Source organism: Cydia strobilella, chromosome 6 (genome assembly GCF_947568885.1).
Source record: "Cydia strobilella chromosome 6, ilCydStro3.1, whole genome shotgun sequence".
Taxonomy (NCBI): Eukaryota; Metazoa; Arthropoda; class Insecta; order Lepidoptera; family Tortricidae; genus Cydia; species Cydia strobilella.
In genome coordinates this window covers 16,107,754-16,120,238 of record NC_086046.1, presented here as the reverse complement: position 1 = coordinate 16,120,238, position 12,485 = coordinate 16,107,754, and the positions used below count along the sequence as shown (strand labels likewise).

The following is a 12,485-nucleotide window of genomic DNA, read 5'->3' as shown; positions in this document are numbered from 1 at the left end:
TGAGGATTTAATTAAGTTACCCAGATCTACATTTGACGGCAGGGTAAAATATTTACGGAAAGATTCCATCAAAATACCCTGAATATCATGCAGTCAACTGAAACCTGAAAATCATCATCATAACAAATTCAGCAAACGTAACGTGAAACGTGTGGTTTTGCCCGAAAGACGGGCTAAGTCCCTGCGTCGAAGACCGAGTCCTGAGTAGGACTGTCACGTCAGCGCTGCGGCGGCCGCGGCGCGCAGGCGCCACCCTCCCCCCTCCTCCCCAACCCGCAACACGGAAAACTTTTCCCTGACATAGGTATAAGTATAAACGCTCACCCACCCGTCGGCAACACTTTTTGCCCCCCACGGGGGTGGGGGAGGCAAAAGTTTTGCCAGCCCGGCTCGGTACTACGTACACAGCGCTCTTCCACTTTTTCCTGTATATTGAAATGGAGGTGCGGAGAAAAGAGTAGTATTTAGAAGCTGTCGTACAAATTTTAATGAGGAGTGAGAAGGTGAATGCTATTTCGTGTAACGAGAGCGGCCTTTATATGGACAGTTTAATATGTCGATACGGAAAGTACCAACTTGGAGTAAACGGCACAGACGCAATTCCATAATTAGGACGAAATCATTGACAAATGGTCCCACAAAAGCATTAACTTGTTAAGTAAAATTATTAATTCCGAGAGCCAAGAGTTGGAATTCATTTGTCTGAAGACGGTTTACCTGGGCGGGTATGCGGTTGCATTATGGATGCGGGCGGTCAGCTGCGGCGGGTCAACACCTAGTTAGATAATCAGTATAATCACAATTAGGCCAGCCGCCACTTCATCACGCCGCCACTATTCGATAACAACCCGCTGTGAATGATTAATAACGCGAATCGCGGTTGTTTGCACTCGCACCGTCCATCCGAAGAGTATTAACACAAACTTATGAATATTATGCAGCCCAAGTTTAACGATCGATTTCGTTAAACAAAATATTAGCGAAGCGAAAGAACAGTTGAAGCGTGATTATGAGGTTCACAGTAGTTTCAGCACAAAGGGAAGACAATGGAACAAAAGTTGCGGCCACGACTAACGAATCAAGGGCCATCTTCCGCAAGGGGCGCTGTGTAATTGCTTAGCTTATTCAAACATTGCTGGGAGCTGTCAACAGAGGCATATTTGAGGTCTGCTAAGGGCACATTCATCAAGCGGCGGACGCGGGTGCAGCCTGACCCGCCGTTATCTTGGAGGAACAGACACGCGACCCGCCTGGTGACTGATGACTCGCCTTAATTAAATTTTATGAACCCAAACTATCTACTCTAAAAGTTAGCTCTGAAAAATCACCACGAGCTAAATGACAGTTCTATTTCAGGAGGTGCTTAAACTTTACAATTCTAATGTACTTGCGTAGTCTGTCCACCTGAAAACTACCGTCTAACTCTGACGTAAGCGGCATCTAAAATTCAGGGAATAAAGACAAGCGGCGCATCCATGTGTCGGACAAATGCGCGGCCGACGCCGACACGAGCCAAAGACTGGGATTTCGTTCTGGAATTAAAGTGCGAAATTGCTCCGGCGGTCGGCCTTAAATAAACACCCGCTATATGTGCTGGATCGTTTGAAAACTTTGTTTTAAATACGAACGGCTGTATTTTAGTCACGCCACAAACACATTCATTTATACTCAACATTTACTTCATTAAGATTTTTTATATTAAACACATTTACAAACGGGTCTATCGCGAATTTATTATTAATGTGATTTAATATGTGTTCAAACCGTTAAAGTTTAAAATGTTTTATTTTTTATATTGTTTTATAATAATCTAGATTATGAGATCATTTTATAACTATGTTAGTCATAATACACATAAAGGAGTATAATAAAGTGTCATTTCAATATGTATTCAACGTCACAAATCATAGTTCGGATCGTTAAAAAAGACATTTGAAAATAGAATACGATGTTCAAACTTTGCTTTCAGCCGTTCGGATAAAAACCCATTCGTTTCGGTAGCGACGCAATAAAATTATTCGACTAACGATTCAAAATCGATGCTTTTAGTTCAATTTTCTTCTAATTAAAATCTATTGCAGTGTAACTTTTGGCATATAAAAATGTATTTTAAAGCGTCTAGACAGTTTATAGTTTTTGGTAGGTAGTCGCGTAAAAATATTGTTTGTGCAAAATAATTATAAATTTACCATAAACATTTATTTATTTAGGTACTCTGATGCTTTTAAAAATACAAGTAGAGGGACACTATGAGCTGTATTTTATAGACCTCGCTATAGCTATTTTGAAAAAATTCCAAAAACTCAGTCAGACAAAAAAACAGAATTATCCAACCTGCTAACAAAGTTTCACGAGATTCGGTTTCGATATGTGACCTGTAGAGCATAAAAGTCGGACAGCCGGATATACGAAACCATTTTTGCCGAAGCTGAATCGGAGACGCTGCGCTCGCGCTTCGTGCTCGCTCGGTAATTTACCATTAATTTCAAATGCTCATTTTCAGTGTTTATGTGTGTTTCATCATTTTATCAGAAGCTTGCTTTTATGCTTTGAAGAATTCTTTTGTCAGAATTGCTAATTTTGTAAAAGGAATAAAATAAAGTGTATCATTTAGACATGGAGTTTGAAAAGTCGCGAAAATCGACGCTTTTGCGATGTGGTGTTAGCTAAGACTCCTACGCATACCCTGGACGGCTATAAGAACCAATAAGTTCAATCAACCAATCAATCAATAATAATTTATTTCGAACAAAAGTCCATAATGTGTTAGTAACATACAAACTAATACTTAAATCTAGGGTTAGTACAAACATAATATTATAACAGAGCTAAAAATCACCACACGGCTCTCTTCTATATGTCAAGAACGTATCATGCGGTCTAAAAAGCATGACCTAGAAAGGTAGATTATCTTGGGTCAAATGGATGGAAAGCGTGGGCGAGGAAAAGCACCCACGAGATGGTCTAATGGTGTGAAGAGTGTGGTTGGCGGCAACATGCAGTGCGTGACCCATATGGCTTATGACCGCACAATATGGAAACGGAGCATACATGGTCGCGATCCCCAGCAATGAGGGACCGAGGAAGAAGAAGAATCGTTTAGTTACAAATTTAATTAAAATTAGCTTCTACCCACGACTTCGTCTGCGTTAAATAATGATAATGATGATGTAAAATCGAATTCATTTTCGAAATCCAAATCATTTTAAATGTAAAATCGAATTTAACTTTTAAGTACTAACATTATTTTTAAGAATATACTAACAAAAATTAAGATCATTGTTATCTTTATTTAATAAATAAATTGATGTCCTTCCCTCCGCCTTAAACTATCTCCATACCTGTTATCTAAATCGGTTCAGTGGTTTAAGCGTGAAGAGGTAACAGACAGATAGATACTTTCGCATTTATAATATTAGAAGGGATTATCACAATTAGCTCTTGCTCGTACCGGATAAGGATCAATAAGTTGTCACAGACGTAGGCTGATGAATAAGTGAGTAGCTGAGAAGTTTGCCTCCCGAGACCACGGCCCTAACGCTGGACACCGTACGTATATGGAAATGCTAACCTAGTTAACGTTTTAAAGGCTTGCTAATGGTTTGCTTTGCACAATGAGATAATTTGAGTCATTCAAGCAATGAAAATATTCACATATACATAATTATTATTAAATATATTACAACTCACGTATTTTTAACTTGAGGCCTGCTCGAAATGTTTCGCTCCATAACGAGGAGCTTCAAAGGGAGCACGCGTTGTCGGACCGGCGTATACTGACAAAATCTGAGTGAATATTTAAATATTTATTTAAAATGTCTGTGTTTCACTAAAGTTTTGTTATTTGAATATTGGAAATTTAACAAAATTTGCATCTAAAGCAAAAAAAAACGATTTCAATCGTTTTAATCAGGTTTTTAATACCTAAAATATTCGTACTTAATTGTCATACGAACTATCGCAGATCTATAGCAGAATATGTATTCTTTATATTCAAGGTCGTTCTAGTTGAGCTTTTCCATATAACATTACCTTAATAAACCAAAACACATATAGCTATTTACTATAAGTACACAGTTAAATAAAAAACTTATATAGTATAAGTATTTTTAAATCGTTTGAATAAAACCTTAACTAAAAATCATCAACTAGAAACTCGGCTACAAATATTTATATTTTTTTCTCACGAAAACATAGAACAATACCTAAATGGCCATGGACAATAAACAAAGGTACACTTCTGAAAAACCAGTTGAAAATCCGCGCGAAACAAAAGAATGTCGTGACATTTAGCCCAAGACAGGTCATAAGTCAGGCCCGCGGAGCCACTCAGATTTATTGAAGCAATTGACAAAGTGGCAAATGGGCCATTAGAAATTAGAAGTTCTGCAAAGAAGTGTGCCGGGATAAATGTACTGCGATATTTTTCAGTGTAAGCAAAATTGCAAGCAATAAATAATACTTGATGTTTTACATTTGGATTGTCTTTTTAAGATTTTGGAAACCAATATTTAAATTATGTATTCTTTGATTAATTTTCCCAAAATTAATTGTGACTTATTTGAATTAATTTATTATATTTATTTGTTTGACGACCGGTCTGGCCTAGTGGGTAGTGACCCTGCCTGTGAAGCCGATGGTCCTGGGTTCGAATCCCGGTAAGGGCATTTATTTGTGTGATGAGCACAGATATTTGTTCCTGAGTCTTGGGTGTTTTCTATGTATTTATGTATATTATATATATCGTTGGCTAAGTACCCACAACACAAGCCTTCTTGAGCTTACTGTGGGACTTAGTCAATCTGTGTAAGAATGTCCTATATATTTTTTTTTTTTTTTTTTTAATTAAATGTTAATTTCTCGTTTCATGAATTCCGATTAAAAAGTGGTTTACTGGTCTCACTTTATACGGAAATGAGCAGAACCTACCATAAACAATTCATTTCAGTGCGCTACCAAAATAAACATTATCGCCAGTCATTTATTTTTACAACGCGTCATTAAGCGCCAATAATCGTGAAACAAATAGAGCCGGATTCGATACTTAGAAATAATCGAATAGATACACGGAACTAATTCTACGGATGTTTTCAGTCGATAGCTTACGACATGTTTATCGTCATTGGGTAATAAAAATCCATCTAATGACGCGGGAAACTCCGTGGATCCGCGACGGAATTGTTTCACTATTTCATATGGGGGTCAATAAAATTTTATGTACAGTTAAACTTTGTTAAACGGTTCATATTCCACCGAATTAGGTTTCCGATGGATTTATTTTTTCGGTGGCAGACTGTTTATGACGCACCTTTATTGGGTCAATGTCATTATGTCTGATTAGATGAGTCGTTTTATTAGCAATATTTACATTATGATTGGAACTCTAATAAATACAACTTAAGATATATATCAAAGTTATTTCAAATACAATTTCTCCACAAAAACCACCACATTCCTAAAACATTTTCGCCAACATCAACACAAAAAGATTATCTGGTAAGAGAGGAAACATGTAAACAGATTATAAAAAAGACGTCGCCGTCCCTCCGAGCCCCGGGCGCAGGATCTTGTATGCATAAGGAGGAAATAAGTACTCCTTATACTGAACAGGGTATCGTTGCCACTTCATTTTTAAAAAGACAATACAGGGCGAGGTTCGCACGGTGCTTTCTTTTTACGCCAGTGGGATAAATTAAGGGTTTAATGGAATAAACTGATTTGTGAATTTTATATTTAACATAACCATTCTAAAACGAAGTACAGCGAGCTGCAAAACTGCATAGACACATTATGAATTAATTCATTCATTAAGTGGCCATGCACTTTTGCGGCTGGGTGTACATAAATAGCCCAATGATTAGTTATTTTCAAACTATACACGTTAACATTACCTGCGGTTTTATTAATGTTCTTTAACGAGGATTTTTGATAATTGATATTACTACCACTACAAATAGGTAGGGGAAGTCCCCTAGTGGCGGACACCTTAGCCCTTTTGAAGAAAATAAAAAAGCATTTGATAAAATATATATTTATTTATGAATTACTTCAGTCAACAAACTTTAGAATCAAAATAAAATAATAAAAATGCAACTTCTACATAAAATAATTCAAACACGAAAAGTAAACATTATTGAAAAAAAAAACTCATTCTTTGCAAGAGGCACCTAGTACCGGACGGACTACATTTCGAACCCCTAGTCGGTGCTAGGGTTCCGGAACCGTCCGGTGACGGTTTAAAAATATTTGACACCGATCACAAATATAATCTTCTGAATATTCTGGAATATCAAGCACAGGCTTCCTGGCAACTGGAGCACTGTGTCTAGTCTTCGTCATGGTCTAAACATACTACGGGCTGCATCAACCAATGGCTGCTGTTTTTCCTCCTTTTTTAAATTCGCTCTTCACTTGTTTATTTAGTTTCCCTTCAGCTTAACGATTTTCTCTACTTTTTAAATTGTTAGCTTGCATTCCTTTATATCTTAAATTTTAACTTCTTTCACACCTTATTTTCCGTTTTTATTTTTCTTCTATTCCATTTTCCTTTCCCGTTCTTCTATCTGAAATATCATAGGTACAAAATACAACAGAAAAATACATATTCACTGTCCGGCATTACGAGACTACTACTGTGTCCGATACTGACGGATAGGAAATCATTACAATTATGTATGATGTACCTCAACTATTTCAATGATTAAAAAAACTTTCATATCAACACATCCAGCTAAACACAAAAAAATTGGCGGAAACACTTACCTGAAACTTATGTGAGGCAGCGCCTTCCCTACAAGTACAGTAGAAAAACGCTCCCACAGTCGCTGCGCGCGTCACAAGCAATGCGCGTTCCGTGCACGTCCATGGTACGTATCCCCGCGCCACTTTTACCCTTGAATTGTTCGTGTTGTTAGTTGCCGAAATAGTATGTGTGTCCGGCACTATATGCCGTCCGTGGGTAAGGGACTTCCTCCTACACTTATATTTTATAACCGTTATTGTACTAGACTTATATTGACCGGGATATAGACCCGGGCTATTGGACGGGATAAATAATACAAAAGGTAATCACGGTCTATATCCCGGTCAATGTAAGTCTAGTGAAACTAACCGTGAATCATTCAGAACTCTAACCGTTATTGTAATCGATATTTTGAGACCATGATTTATATATAGTTACATTTTTAAAACATAAATAATAGTGAAGGCTGGTTTGGCTGCCAATTCGGCCGAGCTCCTCAAGCGGCGCAAGTATGCAACCATGGGGGGAAAGTGCCCATAGAGTTTTTAAGGAATGTAGCCGCAGGTTAGTAGAGTTGACGCGTGACCAGAGGGCTGGTTCATATCTAGCACAGCGGATCAGCATTGCCATACAACGTGGCAATGCTGCCAGCCTTCTGGGCACGCTGCCAATAGACGGTACTGATTTGGGGCAATTTTTTTATTTATGGTTTATTTTTAAGTTTCGTTTTTAATTTTAGTTTTTAATTTAGTTTGTAATTTTGATTTTAATTATTTTTAGAGATACATGTCATACTTTTTTTATTATGAGCTTGAATTTAAAATGTTATTCAATAATATGTTTATCAATCAAAACATAAATAATACATAATACATGAGACGAGTTTTATGACCTCTTCTGAATCAAACAAAAAACCGTTTAAAGTACAATACAGAGGCAAAGAATATTAGGACCGCTGTATAACATAGCTTTAGCTTAAGAAACTAGTGAATTTTGAACTCACTCGATCTGTCTTAGCCTTCCCTCTGCAGGCTATCCGTCGTGCTATTTGTCCCGGATCCCGCGGGTGCAATGCGTCGGTGTCCCGACCCGTCCCGACCCGTCTTCCCCGCTCGTGCGTGTCGATAAAAAATAACTGTTTACGTCACACGTACCAGCTTAGGATTGCGGAAATACTTATTTTTGAGAACAGTGTATTTAAGTTACAATAATAGCCTTAGAGAGGTATAGTTGGGATGGAATGCCACTAAAAGTGGGACATGCACTAAAAGTGGGACACAATAATACAAACACGTAAGTAAGTACAACGTAGTATTAGTAGTAGAACATATTTTGAAGAAGATATAGATGTAAGTAAATGTATAAGAACTAATCCTGACTTTGGTAGGTATTTCTGGTTTATTTACTTTCATATTTTAATATATCATATGGTATACTCTTAATGGTATAAATATAGGTATTTACAACATTTATCAATTACTTTATTTTGTAATGTGAGCAGGAGTAATACTTTTCCTTCAAGTCCCATATAAAATCGTGCGAGCGCTATGTTCGGATATATTTGCTTAACGCCAATATTTTAATTTCAATTTCAAAATAGTTAGATAAAATATTTTCGTTCATCAGAACGTTTTTTATCTCGATGTGTTCATGTAAAAAAACTTTACGGGACAGGCCTTATATATTGTGTAAGTAGACGCATGTTTTATATTGAGGGTAGGCTGTACCACAATTAAAAAATATAAAACCAAATGGTCGTGTTTTACGTGATTTTCTTGAACTTACTCCGGGTTGTCAAGAGATATTTCTCATATCCGACAGTCACTTTCGACTAGCAGATTCAGCAAAATTTCAAAACAAAACTTAGAAGTAAACTTAGCCGGAGTTCTCAATAGTTAATCTACGTTCATTCTCGATTTGCTCTGAAAGCGGCGACTGCTTGTGCCGATTCACAATTATAATAGGTGCATTGACTGGAGTTCTATTCACTTCACTACGTGGTATTGCATTCGATTCGGAACTAAAGATTGTGTAATATTAATATCGTGCACTGAAATCAAAAGCTAGGAAAGCAGTGTCTGAGTAGGTAAGTGTTATCGTTGGGATGGTGTTTTTCTTTTATAATTTAATTAATTGTTATGATGTACATTATTCACTTTATTTATGGAAAGCCTGTAAAATGGTATAAAACTAGCTTGTTTTAGAAATAATCTTTGAATTATTGTTATTTACTTCAAACCAATTAAAAAAATACTATCTTAAGAATATAACATATTCTTACAGTAGTAAGTACCTACTTCGTTTAAAAAGTGAACGAACTTTTCTTCAAAATCGCTTGATAACATAACACCACAAATACAATGGGCAGTGAACTCGACTGGCAAATTGCAATTCGCGACAAATAAGCCAGCACACGTGAGGGGCCCCATTCAACAAGTCAAACAGCACAGTGGGCTCGATCTATCATAATCACGTCTCTTTCACCTCAACTAATGGCCCGCAAAATGGTGGAATGTGTTTAAAACCTGCGAGTGTCGAGGGGCCATTGGAACGCAACCGTTTGGAAGCACAAAGCGTCTGCTGATCCATCATGTGTTCGGGAACCTCTCACTTGGGTTTTGGAGTCGTGTGAAGCGAATGAAGAATGGACATTTCAGGTGAGCAATTTCACTATCTGGCTTTTTGCGGGGATTTTTCTGTTTTCCTGACGCATCTGTTTTGCTTCGTTATACAATGCTGTCATTTGCGCCACATTTGAAAGAAAACGATTTTAAGATTAATGAAATAATCAAATACGTCAAATAATACTTGCTGATAAGTCTTGAAATCTGACCAAAATTTTGTAATGCAATCATAAATAAATCCACTTCAACGTTCTGTTTGCAGCAGTATTCCATGCATGTAATTATGTCCTTTGACAATTTTCGCTTAATATTTTTTTAAGAATTTTTAATTTTGCCATATCCGGTAACTTCGTGCGTCATGTTAGGCGGCGTTCGTTGTATTGTGCTTTGTTATTTTAATTTTTTCCCCGTCAAGGAATGTCTTTGAAAGTGTTCAAATGATGCGTGTAATATCAAGCTTTGTATTTTCTGTTTGATGTCAGAAGATTAGGGTATTCGTGGATATGAGTATTTTTCGCTTAAAAGAAGAATGAAGCGCCTATAAATTTCTGTGGGATCCCTAATTTTGATATACCGCTGTGTTATTTGTTGATGCTTATGTGGTTGTAATGGCGGTTTAAAGCAGAATAACTTTTATTCCTTCGACTTGGAAAATATTATCGTAAAAATAGTTGTAGTTAGGTTTAAAAAAAATACCTACATATTTCGTACAATTACATGAAAATTTATCGAAATAAATACTAGAGATACATTTTTTCGACAACGAAAATACTAACTACTTACTTAATACTGACCTACTGTAATGAAGAGTGTTTTGACTTTGACCATAACGTATTTCCTAGAATGTATTTTTCGATGAGGTTTAATAACTACACGTGAATGCGAAACTGATCAACTTTTTAAGATCTCACGGCAGAGGCAAATATGCAGCCGGTCCATCTGATGCTAAGCAGACATCACAGCTTATCAACGACGCAACTCCAGCGCACTGCTGACCTTTCATGATTATACAAGATTTTTACTGTATTGATAGGTTAAGCATTTTTAACTTTACGGGTTCAATACAATGACGCTTTTCGCATTCTACTGAAGTTACCCAGGTATCGAGTATGTTCGCGGAGACAGGGGTGCCCGACTTCTTCGCCATCATCAGAAGTCGGATAGCAAGTTTCTGGGAGAGATTGAGAAACTTAGACAATCGAATACTTAAGACCGTCTCCGAGAGCCTGTACAGCCCCATTTTTCGTTACTGGTCATCCGTTCACCATAGCGAGAATAAAAAGTGAAACATATATGTGACAGTACGTTTTAAAATTAATATGGAATAAATAGAAAATTAGTCATATCGACTAAAATAACTCTTAGTTCAAGTTTAATGATATTATAGCATAATTTTTTATATGAACTTTTGTCTGAAATAAAGTGATTTTATTTATTTTTTTATTTCTATTTTAAGGTATACATGCAGGCTTACTATCCAATAATTGAGTATCCTGTACATCAACATTGTCCACATTGCACAAGTGTACTGTCTAACTAAAAGCAGAATACGAGTAGGTACTCAACTATACACAGCGGTTGGCAAAATTGCTTAATTTCCAGCAAACCTTCCAAGACATGCACATGGGTCACTGTCTGTGGCAATATGCCGGACGCTAAGCAGAAAATTCCACTTGGGAAAGTTTTGATTGTCCTCGGCAGCTGGCGTCCGGACACATTCCCGGATCGCAGAGGACGCCATTTTATTGTGTTCATATCGCGCAAGTTCGCTTGTAAACTCATCGGCAACTGTCATTTGGACGAGTAATATTGTGGCGGCGTCAACATCAATCTATTCTTCATTCGTAATCCCAAGTGAATTTATCGTGAAATGAAAATCGGACACGGGTATTTATAATAGGTTTGGGTTTTATAATTTTCCATTCATATATATACATTTTTTCAGTATACACTTTCATTATGTTAATATTGATCGTCGATCAAATCCGGTAAAACACTTTCGATTCAATGTAACTACAGGTGCGCGAAGTACCTAGGTTTACGCTTTTTAATTCCCGTAGTCTTAAAACTGATTTCTAACATTTTTATTCCTTACCAATATTTACATGTTTTACAAAGACGATACATTGTAATCAATGTCGGTTTCATCAGCATACCTACTTTCAGAGTTGTAACTCTAAAAATGTATATCGTTATCAGTACAACTTGCCAGATATTAACTAAGTAGAAAATGTGATTATTCGATTAGGTATTCCCAAGTCAGATTTGGATTTACTAATTCTGTAAATTAGCTAGTCCCAGAATTATCTCAAACTGTAACTTGATTCGTAAAAACACTAACATGTATATAAACAGAGCCAAGTAAACATCTTGTACAAATACCGCACTAAATTTAACTAAGGGACGCGTAATTTCCATATCCTCTGATCAACAAAAGGGGCAAATGCAACTTCCGACCCTCAGCCATTTTTATCCCTCCACTAATTGTAATTTCATTGATAACACAGTTTACAGTTTGACCGGTCCATTAGTGAGAAACAAGGTGGCATCCGCTGGGGTATTTATAAGCGTAGTATAGTTGCGGCAATAATTTCATTAGCGGGGCACAACTAACGCTGGACAAGACAAATGGCGGCCATTAGGGCCCTAACGACGGACCACGTCGGCCCCCACAAACTTTTAACGACGAGAATCAAAGTAAATACGAAGCGTTATCTTGCCGATTTGGCGTAATCATAATTCCTAGGTGGGCAAGGGTTGCTAATCGGATAGGCAGGTAGCGGCCCTAATTAAAGCCGGGCTAGTATAGGTGGTTATCAAAACCAATAAGCGACTGAAAGCAAACTGGATAATATTAGAAAGTAGGTACCTATAAATATATATTTACCAGTTAACCTATCTTAAGTGTGTGGTAGTTTTGTTTGAATTTCTCAATAAAGCATACACATAAGAAACTCTTTTTTTATTTTGACAATAATTTGTTCATATATTAAGTATGTGAAAAATACTAAATAGATCCTACTTACAATTAGTGTAATGACACAAGTTTACAAATGCACTTTGGTGCATTTGTAAACTGTTCAAGATCGTTATTTATTGTTAAATCTGGAAATAACATG

General features: G+C 36.8%; 1 protein-coding gene across 7 annotated transcripts in view; it reads right to left on the bottom strand.

Annotated features, from left to right (window-relative positions):
* LOC134742440 (myelin transcription factor 1-like protein) overlaps positions 1-12,485 on the bottom strand; it is a 302,896-nt gene that overhangs the window by 214,240 nt on the left and 76,171 nt on the right. The window lies entirely within an intron of this gene.